This window comes from Puma concolor, chromosome A2 (genome assembly GCF_028749965.1).
Source record: "Puma concolor isolate L17-30 chromosome A2, mPumCon1.1.hap2, whole genome shotgun sequence".
Classification (NCBI taxonomy): Eukaryota; Metazoa; Chordata; class Mammalia; order Carnivora; family Felidae; genus Puma; species Puma concolor.
In genome coordinates, this window is record NC_141668.1 from 76644853 (window position 1) to 76669952 (window position 25100).

At 37.6% G+C, this 25100-nt stretch overlaps 1 long non-coding RNA gene across 1 annotated transcript in view; it reads left to right on the forward strand.

Moving 5' to 3' along the window:
- The first annotated feature begins 209 nt into the window (after positions 1-209).
- Positions 210-25100, forward strand: part of LOC147583276 (uncharacterized) — a 417756-nt gene continuing 392865 nt past the window's right edge. The window contains exon 1 of the long non-coding RNA XR_015247774.1: positions 210-270. This is a non-coding gene — a long non-coding RNA (uncharacterized LOC147583276). The remainder of the gene's footprint in view (positions 271-25100) is intronic.

Here is a 25100-nt window from a genome sequence, read left to right on the forward strand (position 1 = left end):
TTTATGCCGAGATGTAAAAAAAAAAATGTAATGGTACTGGTGTCAGGTTATGTGTTGTGTATTCTTGTATGTAGTAGGCAGGTCAAGCAAATGCTGTGCTCTACTTGCCAAGTCCTATTTTTCTCTTAGTCTTATAGCTTGGATTTTATTACAGTGACAGTATCATCAAGTAATTTTCTAGATTAAAAATTGTGGTGTATCTTTCATTGCAGGTAAACCAGAATAAGAACAAATAATCTGAACCATCATAAAAAGAAAGTGTCATTAAAGGTAATCTTTCTTTTTACTTTTTGAGACCTATGATTTTGACAAAAATTGTAGTGATGGTAAAAGTGTGGCCTAAAATGGCTGGCTGTTTCACTCTTTTCTATATGCAGAAGATTGAATTTTGTCAGGGCCAGAGCACAAAGGGCACATTTGCTTTATTTAGCCCACAGGGAAACTGATCACAAGTCCCTATACATGTATGCAATTTTCAATTTATTTATATTTCATCTTTTGCTAGGTAGCTATAATATAAAATAGCAGGATGAACTGAATTAACAAGAGTAAGAAAAATGAGTCCTAGCAAAAATAAAGGAAGGGAACTAAAGTAACTACAGGTAGGTTAGTTCATGGAATGCACCTTCTTAAATCCTACATGCAATATTACCAATATTAAACTAGACTCGTCTTTAAGATTTCTAGCAGTGAGTGAATAAATAGGCAGTAGGACCAGTCTTAGTTTCTGTGTCACAATGTTGACCAAGAGAAACACAACCATATGTTATACTAAGGACAGATATAGGCACTGTGCACCAAAATGAACAATGTTCTTGATAAAAACAAAGAGCTTCATTGAGCTCTTTCTTATAACCTTCTTCAATCTAGGTCCTTAATGGTAATTCAATCACATCAATTCATAGAGGTCACCATGATGTTGTGTAGGTAGACTGCTCTCTTGAATGGTCTAATTTAACTCAGGGACAAATTTTAAAGAATCCAGAGGAGAGATTAGATGGCACATGCTTAGAGCAGTCTTCCATAGTTCTTGTTTTCCACTGAAACTTTTGCTAGGTTTTGAGCAGCAGTGAATTTGGCATTGTGGCCTAGATAGCAACTGGCATGATGTTCTTTGGCATTGCTGCTCTTGTGCATGGACACATGCTGTAGCACTTTAGCATACTGGGGGCAAGGTAGAGATCTTACTGCAAAAAATGAGACACTTACCTAGGGTGCATTCCTGAAGAGAAGGCCACACACCATTCTGGGGATGTTGGCTGGGATGAAATTATGCCAGCCCAAGTTTTTCTCTAGGCGGTACCTTGGGATTCTCTAACAAACAAATAGTTGTGCAGTAGAAGCCTACCATCTACTTCATAACCAATGGCCAGAGCAACTTCATCTTAATATATTTTAAGTGGCTATAGTTAAATTCTTATATTATAAAAAAATATTCTTAATAAACTACAATAAAATAAACTTTCTGGTACACAGTCAAGTTCCAGTCAGGGATAGATGTGACACCAGTAATTTGAATGGGGAAACTGACAATTTTTTTCATTTTATTTTAAATTAAGATATAATTTATATGCAGTAAGATAGACTACTCTTAGTATGCAGTTCTATGAGTTTTGATGAATGCATTCAGGCATGTAACTACCCCACAATCAATACATACAACAGTTCTATCATCTTAAAAAAATTCCCCAACCCTCATTGTGGTCAATCCCTCTTCTCACCCTGAGCCCTGGCAACCACTGATCTGCTTTCTGTCCCCATAATTTTGCCTTTTTTAGAATGTTATGGAAATGGTATCACAGTATATAATCTTTTGAGACTGGCCCCTTCAGTTAGCATAATGCATTTGAGAGTCATTCATTTCGTTGCATATATCAGGTGTTTGTTTCTCTTTATTGTTGAATACTATCCTATGGTATGGATAGCCAGTTTGTTTATCCATTCTGCAGGTGAGGGAGATTTTGGGTTGCTTCTATATTTTGATGATTATGAATAAAATCACAAAAAGTATTTGTGGGCATTCTTTGGTGTGAGCAGAAGTTTTCATTTCTCTGGATGTAAAGTTTGTCATAGAGATTGTTTTTAAAATTAATTACAGTCTGCCTTCAAATAATGCTATACCACTTACTGTACAATGTAGGAATCTTCCAACAATGTGTCCCCAATCTTCCTTCCCATCTTTCATACTAGTTTTGCTACACATTATACTTTTACCTAAGTTATGATCCCACAAAATGCTGCTACTATTTTTGCTTCAGACAATCAATGGACTTTGAAAAGTATTTGAAACAAGTTGTTTATTAACTTTGTTTATGCCACTTTTGGTATTTTTAACTTCCCTGCGTAGATTGAAGTTTCTTTCTGGTATTATTATCTTCATGTGAAGAATTTTCTTTAATCTTTCTTATAATGCAGGCCTGCTAGTAACAGATTCTGTTTTTGTTTATTTGCAGTCTTTAATTCTCTTTTACTTTATAAGCTATATTCACTGCATATACAATTTTATGCTGACAGTTTTTTTCCTTAAGTACTTTAAAGATGTCACTCTATTAAGCAGGAATATTTAATACAAAAAAACATTAATTTGTAAAAGTGGGTAATGACTAAAATGAGTAGAAAAGGATCCTTAGGAATATGGGAGTTGCTACTATGGGACTGAGGAGCATAGCCAAGGAAGGAACAAAAAATTTGCAAGACATTTCCTCCTATAACCATAGATTCCGATCTCATGGGACAGGGTGTGGCTATGGATTATAGATGGTGGAGAAATTCTTTTAGGCCCTGAGGGATGAAGCTTGTCTGCAGACAGCTGCCCTCTGGAGGGTCACAGAAACTGGCTGGAAAGTGAGCATCTCTGGGAGCCTTGCATGCCACCAGCTGCCATCCCAGAGGGAGGGGAAAAAATCACTCCAGAACTGGGAAAAGAAGCCCTTTTCTGTGCTATTTCTTCCAGTGTCCCTCTAACCCTCTCCACTGGCAAAGCCTGACACTGTGCTAGCTAACAAACCAGGGGTGTTTATGGGGTTTTGCTTTACTCTAAAAATGCAGGACAAAAAATAAATTATGGACTTGGAGCGAAGAAGCAATAGATTTATCATCAGCGCACATGCCAAAATAAATGAGAGGCAAAATATACAAGGGATCATATGAGACTTGTCCACATCAACAGCTAGAAAAGTATATATTGAACAACCTGCGCTGATGGCTTAAGCAAAGAATCTTTCCTTGCCTCTTCCAGTGACTGGTGGCCCCAGGCGTAGCTCAAGCCTCTGCCTCCAACTTCATGTGGACTTTTCTGTGTGTGTCTCTCTGAGTCCTTTCCTCTTCTTATAAGGGTACCAGTCATTGTATTTACCCAGCTAAATCCAAGATGTTTCTATCTTCAGACCCTTACTGAATTATATCAGCAAAGATGTTATATCCATGTAAGGTCACAGTCTGAAGTTCTGAGTGGAGACAAATTTTGGGGAAAATTTTTCAACCCACCACAATCATACAAAATTCAACTGCAGTTGTACATACTAATAATAAACAATTGGAAAGTAAAATTTATAAAACCACTTATAATCACAATTAAGGATAAATTCAGTAGCAGATATGCAAGTCCTATATCCAAACCTATGAAAAGCTGCTGGGAAAAATTAAAAAAGACCTAAACAAATGGAGAGATACACCATATTCTTAGATTGAAAACCTCATTAGGGTGGCATCTTTCCCCACATTGATCTATAGATTTAATGCAATTTCAGTGAAAATTCTGGCAGACTTTCTGGCAGAAATTAACAAGCTGATTCTTCAGTTTTATATAAAGTGAGCAAAGAGGTTGAACAGAATATTACTAAAACAAAATACGAGGGGTCAATATGTACTTGAAAGGATGCTCAATGTCTTTAATTATCATGGAAATGCAAATAAAAATCATAATGAGATACTGGAAGATACCTAGAAGAATGGCTGAAATAAAAAATACGATAATATTAAGTGTTGATCAGGATGTGAAGCAACTGGTACTTTCATACATTATCTGTGGGGATATTAAATGGTACAACTTTAAAAAGCCATTTAAGCAATTTTTAAAAGTGTAAACATACATTTGTCATATGATCCATAAATTTCACTCTTAGGTTTTGATGAAAGCAAAATTAAAATATATGTCCATATAATTGTGAATAAGAATGTCGAGAGCAGTTTTATTCATAAACTCCAAAACAGGAAATCAAACCAAATGTCCCTCATCATGTACATCCATATAATAAAAAAAACTACTCAGCAATAACACTAAGTGAAATATTGATAATAGATAACAAATGGTTCACAAAAATATTACGCTAAGTTAAAGAAGTCAGTCATACAGCAATGCCTGCAGTATGAATTCCTTTTATATGATAGTCTAGAAGAGGTAAAATTAATCTCTAGGGATAGAAGTCACATCAGTAGTTCCCTAGGGTGCTCACTTTAACGGTTGGTAGGGGCATGAAGGAATTTTTGGGGGGTGATGTTAACGTTCCATAGTCTGTAGTTAGATGCGTATGTAGTTACATATTTAATAGCTTTTTTACTGTACTGTGCACTTTAAATGAGCGCACTGTATTTTATGTAAATTACATGACCACGTAGTTTATTTTTAAAAAATCCAAACAACCTAAGAATAATTCCCATCCCGTGTCAAGAATGAGTGCCAGATTATATGTTTTGCAGAAGAGAATGGGACCTGAGAAAATGGAGGAAAAAACACTAAAAAAAATGTTTATTTATTTAGAGAGAGAGTGCGCACGCGAGCAAGCTTGGGGGAGAGGCAGAGAGACACCGGGACAGAAGATCCAAAGCAGGCTCTGTGCTAACAGAAGACAGCCTGATGCAGAGCTCAAGCACAGGAGTCATGAAATCATGACCTGAGCCAAAGTCAGATGCTTAACCGACTGAGCCACGCAGGAGCCCCAATGAAAAAGACATTTTTAATTCCTGATTCGTGGAACGTGGCTGGAGGTAAATAGGGCCCCAGCTAGGGTGATGCCTGTGTGAATTTGGCTGCAGTAGGAAAGAAGCTAACAGGCAGGGCCTAACTCCCAACTCTTCCTTCTGACCTCAGTTCAAATTTGCTTAAACACTTTTAGTCAGGGCAATTGAGCCCTGGTCCACTGTGCCTAAAGCTGGAGCTTCCTACCCTTTGGAACAGTCTTCCCTGCTCTCTGCCTGGAGAAGGGAGAGGAGCAAGAGGAAAAAGGACAAATGTTTAGCTTCCCCTCTCTGTGGGGCATGGTGCCAAGCACTTATTTGTCATCTCATTGAATTCTTAAAACCTTCCTGGTATGGGGTAATATTACATTTTCCTGAGTTTTAGAGAGAAAACAATGCATGCACTGTCATATAGCATATAAGTGGCCCAGGCTGGATCTGAACCACCTTCTGTCTGCCTCCAAAGCCCATCTTGAGTACATAGTATTGTGTGTTATACTCCTTTTCCAGATTCTTTCTTTCTTGCGCATCACCTTATAATTGTTCACATCTGTATCCATAATAGGATGTGAAGAACTTTTTCATTTATCTCTTATTTTAGGCACCTGAAATGGTTGGCCCTAGGTCAATGTGTATGAGTGCATTAGTTCACAGTACAGAAAGATCAGAATTGTGCTTAGAATTTCCGATTTACAACTGCAGGGCCGACTGGATAGAATACCACTGTGTTCTCATAATAGGGTTTATAGCAGAGTATTCAAGTCAAGTTGAAATAAAAAAATCAGTAACAAAGGGTAGAGTAAATTGTTAAAATCTCAAGCTGAGTTATATCTGGTTCAGTTTCGAGTTCTAGAGAATGATGTTTATTAGTTCTTTGATATAATCTAAACTGGCCATTCCATTTTGGGGGAACAATCAGTGTTTAACTTGTCAGCATGGATATTCTTTGCCGCAGCTAGCCTTAGCTCTGATACCTCTTGATCAGATTATAGCCACGGGTTGTACTTAAGCTGGAAAACTGCTCAGAAATAGAAGTAGTAATATGCATGTGTTCTGGTTAGCTGTATTTTTCACTGTGACTCTGTGTCCTAAAGTCTGCAGTAATTGCTTAATCCCAGGTAGGGGAGCTCAGCATGCTGACTTGAATCTATGGAGTCTCATGTCACTGGGGATCTAAACACCTTGGAAGCCCACAGGCATCTATCTCCTGGTGCTTTATTATGCCAGCATGGAGGGCAACCAGAGGGCTGGATTGTAAAGTTGAAACTCTACATCACTTTGGGGAAAAAAGGGAAATTACTTTTCTTGAAATGTCCAGTTGAGCCAAATGTTTTGACCTCTAGTATATGCAAAGTATGGTTGTGACATGCTGTTTGTTGCCTACCAACATTCTGCTTCTTTGTTAACAATATCCTGATTCTATTCAGGCTGCAACTAAACCAGCCCCAGATGAAGCTGGTTTGTCTAATTCAGTGTGGTAATCTGGTTCCCTTAGACATTGATTGGCCTAAGTGTGAACATGTGGTTTATTTCTAACCAATGAGAATTCATGGAGAATCTGCTGGGGGGAGGATTTAAAGAACTTGCCTTTTCTCCCAGATAAGAGGGAGTTTGCGAGCTAGCTGTGGAAAGGGGATTTTTCTGCCTCTTGTGTTTTGGATACCATCAACTGAAGCCCATTCCTTAGCTCAGGCTCCTTTAGGGAGCCCATCTACTCACACATCAACTTTCCATGGGATATACTGCTTGGAGCTGGCAGCCAGCACCCTGAGGCTACAAAGAAAAGAGTAAGCAAGTTAGTCTCTGGGACCCAGTGATTTGACATATTTGTGCTATTGAACCAATCCTTGAACTGCTACTTGAAACTTCTTGTTAAATGAAGAAATGGGATAACTTTATTACTTAAGCTTCACATGATCAAGTATTTTGTCACTTGCTGTGGACAGCATTCTGACCATGAATTTGCTGGTTAACAAGATAATTGGTTTCCTCCCCCCCCCCTTTCTTACACCTATAAAACAGAACGAAAAAATAAAAAAGTCAGTGTCACTGTACTGTTACCTTACAATTGAGTTTCAGTGAAGAGTTAAAAGTGCTGCATTTTTGTTCTTAAGTTTTTAGTATTCTTGAGAATCTTTAAGAGATGGAGTCACTACAAAGTAATTATCTAATTATGCATTTTTGGGGTATCTGTTCTCACTCAGTGAAGATATGTTAAAATGATGAGGCCTTAAGCCATTGTCTATTTTCAATGCTTACCTTTAAATATTGTTGTTCATGTCCTTAGAGTCTAAAGTGACAAGAAAGTGAGAATTGAATAATTAGAATCAGATGTTTCATTTGGTATTGGCAAGATTTATGCACGTGTGTGTGTTTTCCAATCAAGGCAACCTTTAATTCTTGGAATATACCTTTACTAAGCTCCTATTTCATCTAATACTTGTCTCAGCATTTTTTTTCTGTTATTTTTAAGAAAATGAAGTAACTTTTCAGAGCATTTGGAGACCACTATAAATAATTTACACCTTGACAAATGCCTGCCCAGTGAACAGAGAGCAGAGCACGTGTGGGGTCTGGCCACTCATTACTCGGACTTGCTGGCAGCCCAAGTGCGCCTGAAAGTCAGGGGAAACTTTTGTCTCTCCCCCTGTGTATTCTTCAAACAGGACATGGATCTTTTGAATATTCTGAAGATTTATTTTTCTGCCTGGTGTAGATGGCCTCCACTGATATCTTAAACCCTGGCCAGAAAGCTACATGGCCCTTGGTATTGCTATTAAGACAGAGTTATTAATATAGAAATGCATTCTGTTTGATTTTTTTCCCCTCTTTGGCATGCATGCTCTTTATCCAGGTAGCTGGAGTATTTGTGCAACATGAGGTATATTTATGGTTACTTCATTACTACAAACAAAAATACCTAGTGCTCTTGTTGCAGGACAGGGAGTGCCTTTGTATGGATCCCCAAACCTCCCCAGGATCATTGGTATATGAGGGATTCCAAGTAGAGTCCACAGTGATTCTCCTTTAATGTTTCGTTGCTCTGGTTTCATTTGGGGAGAGCACTCACAAAATAATGTGTGCTTTAGTCCTAGTGTCTGACCATATAGACTTCTGTATCAATAATGACTTGGAGGCATGTGCTTATAGATCTCACATAGATGAAAAATATGCAATACTTAAGAAATAATTTTTTTATTCAGTGAAAAATTCAGGGTAATGTCCCATACAAACTTTGTTATATTTTATTTTTAGTCCCTTTGCTTTAAAGAGTAACTTTATTATATTGGGTGTTTGCAGTTTGAATATCATTCTTTTAAAGTTTTCATTGACTTTATACCTGAATATTACTTCTTTAGGGTAAAGTACATAGGTAGTCTTTATTTCTGAGGTCTAAGTATCTGTAATGACCACTTTTTCTTAAGGAAGGACCACAAGTTTCCAAGTGAAATGGCAGTAGAGACTGAGATTATGGGCAAAGGTCCCCAGTGACCTAAACATAATGAATGATGTCATTTCTAATAAAGTTGGTGAGGTTGTGCCAGTGATTTTTGGAAATGACATGGAGAGTTAGGTTATAGCAGGAATGTATTCACTACAGAAAGTAGTAAAACGAGAAAGAGTCAAATAGCTAAGAATATGATGACTCAATAATTTGTACATGTAACTTTATTCTTAAATGATTTGTTTAAAACAACACCTTGTGGGAGGGGGTTGGAATACAGGCTATTTACTAAGTAGTACAGAAATATTTCAATATTTAAGAAGTGGATATGGTCATTCCAATGAATGTCAACTAAATAAGTTGCCTTGGTTTCTTGGGAGTTAAATATCCCTCAATGCCAAGGGATCAGAACTTGATGCTTGACAGAAAGGGTGTTGGTGCCTCTGCTATGCTTTTGTTTCTTTTCATTTCTGAGCCAATGTATGTATTGCCCTCATTACTGTTTTATGTTTCTGTTGATTGTCTAGTCTACACAAAACTGTGTCTTGTTTTTTGTCACAGTTACAATTAATTTTTTTTAAAACTATTAAGGCAGTGTTGGGAAAGTGCTTAAGTATACATTCAAAAATACCACATGAAATGGAAATCTCCTTGGCTGTATCGTCTTATTATGAAAACCATGCTTCTTCTATCTGTGCTATGTGTTTGGGGCAAAAAGGTTTCCCAGCTTGGTGTCAACTGAGCCTGAAGTCTTCTTTTCTCTTTAGACCACTCCTGCTTTGCTGCTGTTCTCACCACTGCACCAATATGGCAGATGACCCAAGACTCAGTCTCCAAACCCAGCAGATGATTTGAAATCCTCTTGCTTGTACTCATAGCAGCTTTTGGCCAGTTGACCTTCCACTCATCCTCCAAATGCTCTTTTCTTTTGGCTTATGGATACCATGTTCACACTTTTCCGCCTACCTCTGTAATTATTCCTTCTTAGCATTCATCATCTGTTTCTTCTTGTGTTCTTGACTTTTATATTTTGGAAGGCCTCAGGACTACCCTTTTGCTGTTCATGCTATCTTTTTTTCTCCAGGTGATTCTAACTACTTCCTCAGCTTTCAACACTATATTCTGATATTTCCTGAATTCATAGAGAAATTTTAGCTTCATATCTTTATACCTGTCTGAGAAATCTTTGTTTAGATAATTCCAAGTAATTTTGATCTTTACATATATATGAAACTGAACTTTTAATCTTTTAGTTGTGGATTTACTTTTCTTCTAGTCTTCTGCCTCTCAGTGAATGCCACCAATATCCTAGTGTTCCTTCTTGGTAGAAATTAAGAAATCAATCTCGATGCCAATTTTCCCATACCCTCACATAAATCCATCACCAGGATTCATTATCTTTTGTTGCCAAAGTATATCTGGAATCTGACCACTATAGCCACTGCTACCACTGGCCTACTGCAAGCCGCAAGCCTTGCTCTTCTAGCTATTATATGAGCTTCCTATTTGGTCTTTGCTCTTGCAGTTTTGTTAAATTTGAATCCATTCTCCACAAACCAGGCAAAGAAATCTGTTTAAAATAGAAATTGGGTTTTGTAATTCCCTTCTGGGTTATGTTGAGTTTGGCAAGGTGTAGACACCAAGGTACAATTAAATGAGTGTAGATTTTATTAGGGAAACTCTAATGAGGAAAAAAAAATGGGAAGGGAGCTGGGGGAGGTTGGAGAGCCATGAGACCAGGAGACAAGACTATTCCAAGAGAAGGAAAGGAGGTTGGGTGTCAGCGTCCCAGACTGGTCAGTCTAAAGACATGTGGTAGGACTGTGAAAGAGTCATTGAGACAACATGGCTCATCAAAGGACTGTGTGTCTCCCAGGAATTGGTCTATTTTGCACATCTGCTGCAGTAGGTCACTGGCTTAGAAGAGCCCATGAGAAAGGTGGCCTTGGGGCAAATGCCCCTGTGGATATCAGAATGAAGTAGCTGGGAGCTTTATACTACCTGTAGATGGAGAGGTGTAGGGCATATTCTCATGGCCATCTGTATTAGTTTTCTAGGGCTGACATAACAAATTACCATAAGCTGGGTGACTTAACTACAAAAATTTATTCTCTCATAGTTCAGGATGCTAGAAGTCCAAGGTCAAGATATTGGCAAGATTGACTCCTTCTGGAGGCTCTGAAGGAAAAATTGTTCCTTGCCTTTCTCCTAGCTTCTGGTGGATGCTGTCAATGTTTTAGATTCCTGGATTGTGAGGCATGATTCTAATCTCTGGCCCCATTTTCACACTGCCTCTCCCTGTGTCTCTGTGTGCCCTCTCATCTTAAAAGGACAAAAGTCACTGGATTTAGATCTCACCCTAATACAGTATGATGTCAACTAATGACATCTGTAAAGATCCTATTTCCAAATAGGTCTTATTCTGAGTTTCGGGGTAGACCAGAATTTCTGGGGGAACCTGTCCAATGTACTATATTGCCACACCTCCTTAAGTCTTCAACAACTAGAACACAGGTAGGTTAAAATGAAGTTTAATGAAAATGAGTATTATATAAAAATGGAGTTGGGATGGTGTTAGGGAAGAAAGGGAATGCCTCAGGTTCAGCAGAACATCAGGTAAGGGGATCTGGGAGTCTGAGAGATGGCATGTGATGTTACAAATGGAGTGGAAGAGATGGTTCAAAGTGAAAATATACAGACCCTGACAGCTGACTACATAAAGGAAGTGAGGGAAAGAATACGTAAATGGTCGATCTGACTGGCAGACAATAGCGAAAGAAGAAAGGAAATGACCAAGAGCGTCGGTCTTTCTCAAACACTTACTTCATCTGTTTGTCGTTAAGAATTTGTGCATGTGGAAAGATAGGGGGAAATATCTAAGAAGAGATAACCTGGGTTAAGATGAAAGCAGCCAACATGATAATGAAGGAGCTCCAAAGTAAGAAAGGGTGGGGGAATACCATGCATTATGATTCCTATTAGTCTTGGATTTGAGAAGAGTTTCCCTCTTTAGACATAGAGGTACATCTTTTGAATAGTGAAAAGTCATCTCTGCCCTTTGGTTTGAAGCACAAAGCAATAAAACAAGGCAAAGCAGCAAATGTGAACCAGTCATTAAACTGGGGAAGAGAGTTCAGGGTTCCTATAAAATAGTGAAATGGTGTTCTAATTCTTGAACAGCAAGATCCCTGGGCAGGGATCAGAAAAGGTAGAAACACAGGCATTTTAATTGCTTACATTTCTGTGTTATAGAATATGTAGACTCTGTATAGTGCAAGATCCTAAAATATATCTGGTTAGTAGATTTCAAGTGAAAAAAAGCTCTGTTGTCCATCATATATGTATTTTGCACAAAGCTGAGCTGTTTTCCAGCATTTTCTTCCACAGCACTTCTACATTCTCAACCAGAGCAAGGTCTAAATCAGAGTTCCTCGACCTTGACACTATTGATATTTCATTGTATGTTTGGTGGTGGTGGTGGGGACCTGTCCTGTGCATTGTAGGATAGTTAGTTGTGTCCCTAGCCTTCACCCACTAGATGCCATTAGCACATTCTCCTCCCCCACAGTTGTGACAGCCAGCATTATCTCCAGACATTGCCAAATGTCAAAATCACCCCTGATTGAGAACTGCTGGTTTAAATCATGGCTGTCACATGCAAGATACACTCGATCTGTAGAGTAGGAAATCTTAACATGATAACATAATGAAGGAAATGTGTTAAACAGATTATATATCAGGTAAACAGGATTTGATCTAAAAGCTCTGAGCATTGCCAGCTGTGATGATGATGGCTGTATTGCAGCCAGCGTGCTGTCGTTAAACTTGAGAAGTTTCTCTGTCAGCCTCCAAGCTTTGGAAGAAAGATCCAACAAATGCCCAGACATTTCCTCATCTACTGGCCCATAGGTCCCATTGCAAAATTTTGAGTAGGGAGATTACCTGAGTGCTACTGATTACTACAAATGAATGCTTAAGAATTGTCAAATTAGCCTATTTCACATATCATCTTGTTTGTAGTTTGCTAACTGTCTTGGGTAAAATCTCTCAAGATTGAATAAGCCCAGGAAGGCTTTTTGATTTACTCAGCTCTTAATGCTCAGTCTCATTAATGTAAATGTAATTGATACCTTCTGCTTATTATCTGTAAAGAAGGTCGAGTTTTGAAAGCTTTTCTGATTTGCGTTTGGGATTTCTTGGTGAGATTTGTTGATCCTCCTTTTCTCTAACTAAGAATCTTGGCCCAGCAGGTCTTCTCTCCCTCCATTGTGAGTTCAGTAGAGTTTGCGCCCTGCCAAAGCAGGCTTTCTCCTTCCTAATTCTCTTTCTCTTTTATTTGTAGCTTTTGTTCTGTGGGGATCCTGAACCTACAGTGAATAAAATGTGGCAGATATCAAAACTGCTGACATTCTTTCAAAGCAGACTGAGAGAGCAGCCAAATTTCAGGGTTGTGCTTAATTTGAAAAATTGGTTAGGAAGTCTTGCGTGCAGGGAAGCATCTGGGATGTTTGAAAAATGGCATTGGCGTTCCTAGCTGGAGAGAGGAGGCTGGTGGCCAGTGTGGATGGAAGTTGGCGTGCAGCTCTGCATTCCAGAACTTAGAAAATACTTCTTCCTTTTTTTTTTTTTTTTTTTAAACTATGCATCTTGGCTCCTTTTATCATGCACCTTCCTATCTCTCTGGACTTGATGGAAGGAGAGTAGCTAGAGTGGATCAGATGTGAGGGGACCTGGCACAGGGTACCTGTCGTACATCACACTTCTTCCGCACTGCTGTTACAAATGCTGAATGGCAGCCTCAGAAGAATTCTCCCTGTGGTGTCTCCTGCAGGAGTTTCCTTGACTGTGTAATAATCAGATCTGACCAGATGGTGATGAGTCCGGGAATGCTTTCTGAATGGATGCTTTTTTTTTTTTTTTTTTTTTAATTTTTTTTTTCAACGTTTATTTTTATTTTTGGGACAGAGAGAGACAGAGCATGAACGGGGGAGGGGCAGAGAGAGAGGGAGACACAGAATCGGACACAGGCTCCAGGCTCTGAGCCATCAGCCCAGAGCCCGACGCGGGGCTCGAACTCACGGACCGCGAGATCGTGACCTGGCTGAAGTCGGACGCTTAACCGACTGCGCCACCCAGGCGCCCCTGAATGGATGCTTTTTAATCATTCCTGCTGGTCTTCCTAACTTTGAGTGGACCATTCAGCTTCAGGCTGTTCATGTTGTAAGAAGTCTCACAATTTGGACTCAAAGATTGTTAGCAATTGTGATTTCCCATAGTTCAATGGGAGGGCAATTTTCCCTGTCTGCAGTAATTTTAAGTGACTGAAGTGACAGATTGTGACAAACTGAGAGCTGCCATGTAGAAACCAGATGATGTAGGCTTGGATCCTGTCAATGCCTTTTTATATAGCTAGCCTATGAGAAAGATCGCTTCTCGTGGGGTCTCTGAGTCTCTCCACTTGATGATCTTGGCTGTTGTGTTGGGTGCTGTGGAACTTCACCCAGATCTCTCTTCAGAGTCCTGTACTCATGAGCAGAGTTTTGGGCTGCTAGTGGTTCACAGCTTGATTTCTCTCCAGAAGGTAGCTGCTTCCACCAAGATTTTTCTCACTCCCCTTCTTTCCTCGAGGAACCCAGATCCAGCGATTGGGCTGGGGTACAAGGTTCCTTTGCTTCGATCCTTGGCACCTCTAAAGGACCATTCCCCACTCCTGAGTTCTGTATGGGGTCAGCCAAGGCCTCTTCTTCCTCTACCCAATCCTGCTGCCCTTACTCCATCACAATTAACACTTCCCAAATGACTTTCTGCATGCAGATCTCTTTTTCTGAATCTGCTTCTGAAACCCAACTAAGGCCCCCATTTAGGGAAAAACAAAACAAACAAAACCAGCAGTGAATGTCCTGTACTCTCTTGAAAGAGCTTTTCAGTTGCAGCCTAAGAATGATTTATCAGACCATGATAATCTTTCTTCTAATGCTAGAAGTAATGGAATTTTTTTCCCCATCATGTAAAAAGCTATGGTAATCCTGCAACACACGGTAATTGAGCATCCTATCCATGCTAGATACTGGGCTGGATGCAGGTGACATAAAAATGATAGGGAAAAGATGGTACAACTGCGTCCCCCCCTCCAACCTATAAGGGGCTGTGGCAAGAGGCAGCAGTGAGAAAGGAAGACAGTGCAGGAATACACATGTAGGGATACATGCACAAATGGCAAAGTCACAGCTTAAAGCCTGCCCTTCCTCCTTCCAACCCCCACTCCCCCCCCCAACATCTCTGCCTCTCAGGATTGTGGTGCTTCCTATATTCTTGTAGTTCTTTTATTACTTGGAAATATACTTTGTGCTTGTTGGTTTTCATTTGGTAGATTAGAAAAAGGCCAATATATGTTCTACAACTTTTTAGAAATTCTGCTTTGCAGTGAATGAGCATTGCATTTCATTTCAGTGCAAATGTTTCCTGTGCTTGGGTACTTTTATTGTAGTTTGGTAAAACAAAATTTCTTATTTCTTGATTATGTACAGTGCTCAAGTCTTTATGAAAATAGTTGTCTAAATTTTGTGTTTAAGTTTTAAATTGAGTTTGGACATTTGGAAGATGAAATGTTTTTGCAAAATTCTAGTTCTGTTCACATCTGTTTATCATCTATTTTATATCATTAACATGAGTATGTTTTCAGTGAGAGTGAGGCTTAAAAATACTAAAGCCTATTTTAGATGAAAACCGTTGAGTCTAAGAAGTTAAAACTCCTTTCAGATTCTATACAAGTCTTTGCCTAAACTAGTTTCATAAGTACAATTGAAAGGAAACTGTGTATTTAGGACATTTAATTTAGGTGACACATACGGTCTAAGGGACTTGGCAATAAAGAAAAGTAGAAAGATATCATTTTGTAAGAGATTAGTGAAAAAAGAAATGCAAACAAAGTCCTTCAGGTTTGCTCATTTTTTCTTTTGCCAAATGTTTTGATGAACATGTATTAGAATAATTTTTGACTCCATATTGAAAGGAGTTGGGTGTGCAAAACTGATGGGATGGAAGATGATCAATCACCTTTGGAATAGTAAAGGCCACTAATGCTTTTTATGCTAATGAATAAAACCCTAATAGAGTCTGCATCTTTCAGATGCTGAAAAACTTTCAGTTTTTATCTGAAAGTAAGCAGAGCTGTGTGGAGTCATAGTAAGTTAAAGTGCGTATATGTGTGTGTGTCTCCCCCACGATTTTTCATTGACTGCCACATCACTGCGTATCTGGCTTCTGGCTTCTTATGACGGGGGGGTGGGGCGCGGCGGGCCTGGCCTGGGCAATGCAGTCTTTTATGGGAGGAGACACTCTGGTGATTGGGAGAATGTGGTCAATTGCAAATGGTCCCCAGAGGTGTGGGATCTGACCCAACACACATGTGGTGCATTCCTTTACTAGAGCATTAGGCACAGCAAGAGGATGGTGGGCTTGGGGTGGAGGACAGGAAAAAGAGGATGTAATGTCAGAGAAAGCAAGTGCTAGGTCCAGGCTCAAATTAGTCACCTGATGGGCAGTAACAACTGTAAGATCTTCAAGCTCACTCTATTCCTTAGCTATAACTCAGGAACAAGTGATTTTCCTCTGATAATCTCTACTCTGATAGGACCATCCTGAATGTGCATGTGTAAAGCCCAAAAGTGACCTTTCTATACTATTTGATACTCTGTGTAATGTGACACTGTTAATTCTGTGTCCACTGACTCCGTTCTCCTTTAGAGTAGTTCACCTGGGAACGTGTGTCTGGACCACTTCCTTCATCTTTGCTATAAAGCAGAATTTTCCAAAATCGTGGGCCGTGTTCCAAAGGTAGCACATGAGATGACTTTAGGTCACTCACAGGGCATTAAATAGTAACCTATCACACAGTGAAAATTCATTTCTATCTCCTTTTAAGTTACTTTTAGTTGGTGCTATTTGAGATGGTGGTAAGTTTGTCTTCCCGGTCTTGGTAGGAAAAAATTCTTTTCACAAAGAATAGCTCTCTGGACGTGAAGTACATGCTGAAGTATCCTAGGTAATACTGGGTTAAATATAAACGTTTAAAATTGTATTTATTTTAAAGACTTAATTTTTAGAGCAGTTTCAGATTTATAGCAACATGGAGAGGAAGGTAAAGAGATTTTCCTTATAACTCCTGCTCCCCCACATGCACAGCCTCCCCACTATCAATTTTCCCTACCTGAGTGGTCCATTTGTTACAATTAATGAACTTACCTTGACCCATCCTTAAAATGTATCTTAATGGTAATTTTCCACTTATTCCAGTATTATTGTAATACTAGGTTTTTTAAATACTAGAGATAGAATGTTTAGATCTGCCAGTTCAAAGAAAAGTATTACACATTAGTACAGGTGATACACTAACATGGGAAAAAATCTGAAGGAAGGTCTTGAATAACTGAAGTTTGGAAAACAATGATCTTTTGTCTGCTTTTTGCTTTTACTATTCTTCATAGGGTTCTCGAGTGAGTCCCATTTGTTTCAATCGCTTTAAATATCGCCAGTCTATTAAGTTTCCCAAATACATGTCTGTCTTCTGAGATTCAGGCTCACCTGGCCAAATGTGAACTCCTTTTTTAAATGATAAAGACCTGCCTCTGCAAGGGGCTCCCAGTCTGATTAATGGCAAGCCTCCCCCATCTCCCTCAAGTTAGCTACCTGAGACTTCCTTATTTCCCCTCCCCCATCCCATTGCTTCCCATACAGAATCTTTCTCTAGATTTTCTGGCCTCTTTTTCTTGAATCTCCTTGGAGTCTGTTGTCTTTTGTCTGTATGTATCGACAGTGCTGTAACTCTAGCCCTCACAATGTGTGTCTTGGACCAATATACTTGCTTCTTAACTGAATTCTCTGCCTCCTTTATTGATTCTCTCTCTGTCCATTCTGCTCACCACTGCCCAAGTTATTTTTGTAGTGTATATAAATCAATACATGGCATTCCATTGTTTAAAACCCTTTGGTGGTTTGTACTTGCTTACTTGAAATGATAGAAAGTCCTTTACTTGATGTGTGAAGCCCTTCATGGTCTGCATTTTGACTACCCATCCATTTTTCATTTCCTGACAGACCCTTCTGATTTCCCACCTCACACCATATATTATGGCAACATTTATAGTTTCCTAGTGTAGTGATTGTGCTACACCTCTCTGCTTATGTACACATGACTCCATCTACTAAAGAGGAAGTCTAGATAGTGATTAAGAGCAAACGATTTGGGTTTTATGCCTATCGTTGTTACTTATAAGTATGTGATCTTGGTCAGGTTACTTAACCTTTTTATGTCTCAGTTGCTTTATGTAAAATGGGGATACATACTAAGAATAATACACATCTCACAGGTTGTCCTGAGGATATAATGATATAAACAGATGAAGTGCCTAGAATAGTGCTAGAAACATAGGAAGTGCTATATGAGTTATTATATCTATCACTCTGAATGCCTTTTTATTTTTTTTTAATTTTTTTTTTAATTTTTTTTTCAACGTTTATTTTATTTTTGGGACAGAGAGAGACAGAGCATGAACGGGGGAGGGGCAGAGAGAGAGGAAGACACAGAATCGGAAACAGGCTCCAGGCTCTGAGCCATAAGCCCAGAGCCTGACGCGGGGCTCGAACTCACAGACCGCGAGATCGTGACCTGGCTGAAGTCGGACGCTTAACGACTGCGCCACCCAGGCGCCCCTGAATGCCTTTTTATATCAACTGAGTGAACTCCTATAATTTTTTTTCATTTTTGAAGTAGCTCGTTTTACAAATTTTATATAGTATAATGTGTAAAAATGTCAAATACAGTATTGAATGAAGGACTAATAAAAAATTTATAAGGTGTTCATATTTATGAAGCAGACATAATTCAAACAAAACAACCTTGAGAGGAAATTAAAATATATTGAAATTTTTGATAAATGATAATTAAATATCAATGTTAATTTTTTAGAAAGTATTTATTTTAAATCATTGTCTTTTTTAATTAAAAATTTACAAAGTTTTTGGAGTTCTTGCTGGAATGAGATAAATTTTATCATGGATGTTATTCATTTTTCTATAGATGTAAATCATAAACTTTCTCCTATAAAAGGATGAAAAGATAAAATAGATAAATTGTATAAGTAGATAACTTAGAATGAATGAAGCCTTTTTCAATTCTCCAGACTCTCTTAAAGTACATATTCTTAAACTATCTGATTATTTACTTTCATTTTATTCATTAATTCAAAGATATTTATTTAGATGATTTTCAGGTATTATTTTCATTTTGGAGTATTTGCTTTCACAAACTTGATACTTTTAATTTATTAAAACGTATTTACATATGTTACTGCCAAAAGTAGTTCTGTTTAAGTGAGTAAAAGTCCTATCATTTGATAATTACAATCGCAGTATTTGCTAGCTGATCTCTTTTCACATCAAATAAAACATCGCATGTTTTCTTTCCCTGATTCCGGTTAACATAGAGTATAATATTAGCTTCAGGTGTAAAACTTAGTGATTCATCACTTACATTCAATACCCAGTGCTCACATAGCAAGTGCCCTCCTTAATAGCTATCACCCATCTAGCCCAGATTCCACCTACCTCCCCTCTAGCAGCTCTGAGTTCTCTATAGTTTAGAGTCTGTTTTACGGTTTACCTCTTTCCTCCCCACAATGTTTATTTGTCTTGTTCATTTTTTAATTTAATGTTTATTTTTGAGAGAATGAATGTGAGTGGGGAAGGGACAGAGAGAGAGAGAGAGAGAGAGGGAGAGAAGAATCTGAGGCAGGCTCTAGGCTCTGAGCTGTCAGCATAGACCCTATGTGGGGCTCAAACCCACAAACGGTGATATCATGACTTGACAGCCCTGATCCAGGCACCCTGATTTGTTTTGTTTCTGAAATTCTACATATGAGTGAAATCTTAGGGTATTTGTCTTTCTCTGGACAACTTATTTCGCTTAGCATAATACTGTGTAGCTTTAGCCATGCCCTTGAAATGGCAAGATTTCATTCTTTTTTATTCTTCTTTCATTCTTTATATAAATAAAATATAAAATATATATGTGCACATCTCCTCATTCATTCATTTAGCCGATGGACATTTGGGCTCTTCCCTTTGGCTGTTGTTGATAATGGTGCTATGACCATCAGGGTGCATGTTTCCCTTGAATCAGTATTTTTGTATCCTTTGGGTAAATGCTAGTAGTATTGCTAACTCCTAGGGTAGTTCGATTTTTAGCTTTTTGAGGACACTCCATACTGTTTTGCAGAGTGGCTGCACCAGTTTGCATTCCCACCAACAGTGTAAGAGGGTTCTCATTTCTCTGCATTCTCGCCAACATCTATTGTTTCCTGAGTTGTTAAATTTTAGCCATTCTGACTGGTGTGAGGTGATGCCTCATTGCAGTTTTGATTTATTTTTCCCTGATGATGAGTGAGGTTGAGTATCTTTTCATGTCTTTTTGCCATCTGGATGTCATCTTTGTAAAAATTCTTATTCATGTCTTCTGCCCATTTTTTTAACTGGATTATTTGTTTTTTAGGTGTTGAGTTTGATAAGCTCTTTATAGATTTTTGGATACTAGTCCTTTATCCAATAGCTTATTTGCAAATAGCTTCTCCCATTCCAAAGATTGCCTTTTAGTTTTGTTGATTGTTTCCTTCACTGTGCAGAAACTTTATCTTGATGAGATCCCAATGGTAAATTTTTGCTTTTGTTTCCCTTGCATCAGGAGACATTTCTAGGTAAAAGTTGATACAGACAATGACAAAGAGATTGCTACCTGTGTTCTCCTTTAGGATTATGATGGCTTCCTTTCTCATATTTAGATTTTAATCCATTTTGAATTCAGTTTTCTGTATGGTGTAAGGAAGTGGTCCAGTTTCATTCTTCATGTAGCTGTCCAGTTTCCCCAATACCATTTGTTGAAAAGACTTTTTTTCCCATTGGATAATCTTTCCTGCTTTGTCAAAGATGAATAACCATATAGTTGTGGGTCTATTTCTGGTTTTTTTATTCTGTTCCATTGATATCTGTGTCTATTTTTGTGCCAGTACCATACTGTCTTGATCACTACAGCTGTGTAATATACCTTGAAGTCTGGAATTGTGATGCCGTTGGCTTTGCTTTTCTTTCTCAAGATTGCTTTGACTATTAGGGATCTTCTGTAGTTTGTGCAAATTTTGGGATTGTTTGTTCTAGCTTTGTGAAAAAACGGTGGTGGTATTTTGATAGGGATTATATTGAATGTATAGATGGCTTTAGGTAGTATAGACATTTTAACAATATTCTTTCAGTCGATCTGCATGGATTTTTTTCCATTGTCTGATCTTTAATTCATCAGTGTTATATAATTTTCAGAGTATGGATTTTTTGCCTCCTTGGTTAGATTTATTCCTAGGTATCTTACAGTTGTTGGTGTAATTGTAGATGGGATCAGTTCCTTGATTGCTCTTTCTGCTGCTTCATCATTGACATACAGGAATGCAACTGATTTCTGTCCATTGATTTTTGTATCCTATGACTTTACTGAATTTCTGTATCAATTTTGGCAGTTTTTTTGGTGGAGTCTTTAGGGCTCTTTACATAGAGTATCATGTTGTCTGCAAATAGTGAAAATTTGACTTCTTCCTTGCCAATTTGGATGCATTTTACTTTCTGTTGTCTTATTGCTGAGGCTGGACTCCTATAAATTCTTAAAGACAGATAGAGTATCACCTCCTCTGTGAAATACATATCCATATCTCCAGGGGCATATTGTTTCTCTGGCAATGTGCCTCCACTGGAACTATAATGTACTTACTTGAGCAAATACCATATTTCATTACACTTCTTTTGTTTTCTGTTTTTCCTCACTACTAGACTGTGGGCTTCTTGAAAGAAAGGCTTGCATTTTACTTACTTTCATCTGCGAAAAGTATGTGCTCAGTTTGTCAAATGAATGAATAAATAAAATTATGTGATCTTGAAAAACAGTTTTTCATCCTGGAAAATTTCAAAACCAAACAAAACTAGAGATGTTCATACAATGAACCATCATATACCCCAAATCTAGCTCCAGCCATCAACATATTGCCATTTTTGTTTTATCTAATCTTTATTTTTGATAGACTATTTTAGAGCAAATCTTATTTGTTTTTATTAACAAGTCACTAGATATCATGAACAGGTAAGGACTTAGTTTAAACAAGACCACAGTGAACAAACTGGTGTCATATAATACCCATTTTGTATTGTTTTCCCTAATCGTTCCCCCAAAATCTTTGAATTGTTGGTTGGGTTGCATTAGAATCTTTCCCCACCACACCCAACACCCCAAAGTCTATATATAGCGTTTAGTTAATGTGTCTGTAAACTCTTAATGTCAAAAAGCATTCCCTCTTACTTAATTTTTAAATAAACTAGATCATTTGCCCTTGAGCATTTCCCACATTTGGGATTTGGTTGACTGTATTGCTATATTACTATTTAACATGTTTCTCTATCCCTATATCCTATAAAGTGACATCTAGAGAATTAAACTCAGGTTCAATTTTTGTAATAGAATATTTCATAGGTCATAGTCTATATCTTCTGTTCCATAATATGAGTAGTAACGTGATGTGGGATTGTTCAATTTTAGTGATAAAATTTTTCAGTCGGGTTTGGGTGATGTCAACTTAATTTGTCCATTTAAAGAGTTCATCATCATCCTTTAGTTCAACATTTTAGCAGCCCATGAATGACCATTGTCTCAACCCATTATTTCATTAGGAGTTGAAAAATGGTGATTTTTCTAATTCTACCAGGTTTTCTGCATTTGTTACCTCGGCTTATTATATAAAGAAGATTATTCCTCATTAATTACTGAGTTACCTTCAGATAGAGTTCATAAAGGAAGTAAAGATAAATGCATCAACTTTGCTTTTGTAAATTTTTATAATGATGGAATGTGTGCTAGCAATGTCTAATGGTGATCAGTACAATTTTTTCAAACATGATTTTGACCTGATGGAATGTTATGTATTTACTATGTTTCATTCAATTGCAATAAGTATTCTTCATGATACTCAGGTTATTCAAGCTTTGGATTATAGGAGCTGTTCAGGTACTCCTGAGTCCTTTTGATAGGTCCTCGGAAGTCTTACCTTGTTTTCAGGTACAGCAAGATAACCTCTTATATATTTCTTGCCATAGACCTGGAATTACTCAATTGTATCATTGTACTTACTTCCCTTAAGCATGAAATGGTATTTAGAGATGACAATCTGAGTCATAGGATGGAATAGCATTGTTTCTAGGCCCTTTCAGTGGATGGAACTAGGAAATGCATATCTTACTGAAAGAAAAATGAATGAGATAATACTTAAATCTCCAGTTTAAATGATTATAGGGATTTTATTTAACCTTTCTGATTTTTTTAAAATAATTATTCTAAAAACTATGCTTACTAACTATATTAATGCAATTATATATGTGCTTTAATATTTTATAGTAGTTTCTTTTTTTTATAGTTATTTCACTTAAAAATACCTGTAGTACTACTACTAACAAAATCATTCTGTTAAACTTTCTGTATGTGTGCATGTGTGTATTTGGTCTTCAGGATGTTAAAAATAATAACACTTTTTCACATAATTGTTGATTCACACATACTTGTAAGAAAGCACACAGACAGATCCCATGAATCCTTTATTCAGTTCCAATGGGAGCATCTAGTAAAACTATTGGTTGATAGGACAACCAGCGTACTGGCATTGTTACAAAACGTTTGCATCAATACAAAAATTCTTCAAGTTATCCTTTTATGGCCCTCCCCACTTCCTTTCTGCCTCTACCCTCTCATTACTCTCTGGCAGTTGCTTACTGTTCTCTATTTCTATAAATTTTCCATTTAAAAATGTTATCTAAATGAAATACAACTGAATGTTAACTTGTGGGATGGGCTTTTTTCCATTCACCATAATTCTCTGGAGATTCCTCCTAGTTCTTGAGTGTATCAATTATTCCTTCCATTTTATTGGTGATTAGTAATCCATGATATGGATCTACTGTAGTTTGGTTAACCATTCACCCATTGGAGGACATCTAGGTTGTTCCCAGTTTGGACTGTCAGGAATAAAGCTTCTATAAACTTTTACATACAGATTTTTATGTGAACCTAAGTTTTCATTTCTCTGGGATAAATTTATAGGAGTGTAACTGCTGGTTCAAACTGTAGTTGCATATTTAGTTTTTAAAGGAACAAATTATTTTCTAGGATGGCTGTACCATTATATATTCCCACAAGCAATATAAGAGTAATCCAGTTTCTCAGCATCCTCATGAGCATTTGGTGCTATCCTTTTTTGTTTTAGCCATTTTGTAACCTCTCGTTGTGGTGTCAACTTGCATTTCCCTAAAGGCTATGAATGTTGAACATCTTTTCATGTGTATGCTTGGTGTCTTAGTCTATTTGAGCTGCTATAACAAAATCCCTCAGACTATTAACTCCCTCAGCTGGGAGTCCAGGGTCAAGATGCCAACATTGTCACATTCTGATAAGAGCGCTCTTCCTTGTTCATAGCTATCACCTTATCACTATGCACTGACATGGTAGAAAGGCTAGAGCACTCTGTGGGGCCTTTTTAATAAAAATACCAATTCTGTACTTATGGGCTCCACCTTCATGATCTAAGCACACCCAAAGTCTCCACTTTCAATTACCATCACATGAGGCTTTGGGATTCTAACATTTGCGTTTGAGGAGAACACAAACATTCAGATCATCACACTTGCCATCTGTTGCTATAATAATCAGTTCATGATTATTTGCCCAATTTCTAATTAGATAATTACTTACTTTTCAGTTTTGAGTGTTCTTTGAATGGCAGGTACTGGTCCTTCTATTTTGCAAATACTTTATTCCCCTTGGTAGCTTTTCTTTTCATCATAACTTTTACTCTGCAAAATACTCTGTTAACTTTGAAGTCAAATTATTAGTTTTTTCTTTTATGGATTGTACTTTTACTATCCCATCAAAGAATCCCTCATCTAATTCTATATCCCCAAATTTTTGTCCTCCTCCAAAACATTTTCATAGTTTTATAATTTAGATTGAAGTCTACGATCCATTTTGAGGGTTTGTTTGTTTGTTTGTTTAAGGTGTGAGACTTAGGTAAAGAGTTTTTTGTTTTTCTATAGATGTCTTGCTCTAGAACCATTTGTTCAAAAGTTTATCTTTTTTTATTGAGTCACTTCTGCACTTTTCTTAAAATCAGTTGTTGATATTTGCATGCATCTATTTTTGGATTCTTCCATTGATCTGTGTGTTTATCCTTTGGTTAATACCACATCATCTTGGTTCCTGTAGCTATGTAATACATTTTAAAATCAGTATTCCTACTCCTACCACTTTATGCTTTCTCAAAATTGTGTTATCTATTTTAGTTCTTCTGTCTTCACATACAAACTTCAAAACTAATCTTGTCCATATTTACAAAAAATCTTGGACTTTCAGGCCAATTGCATTAAAGTTGTATCTAAAGTTGAGGAAGAATTCACCTCTATGCTAGATTGAGTCTTCCAATCCAACACCTATGCTTCTCCATTTCTTTAGCTCTCTTTTTTTTGTCACTGTTTCATAGTTTTCAGCATTCAAGCACCCTATATCTTTTGTTAGATTTAAATTTATTGTTATATTTAAATCTATTTCATTTTTTGGAAGGGGTTGATT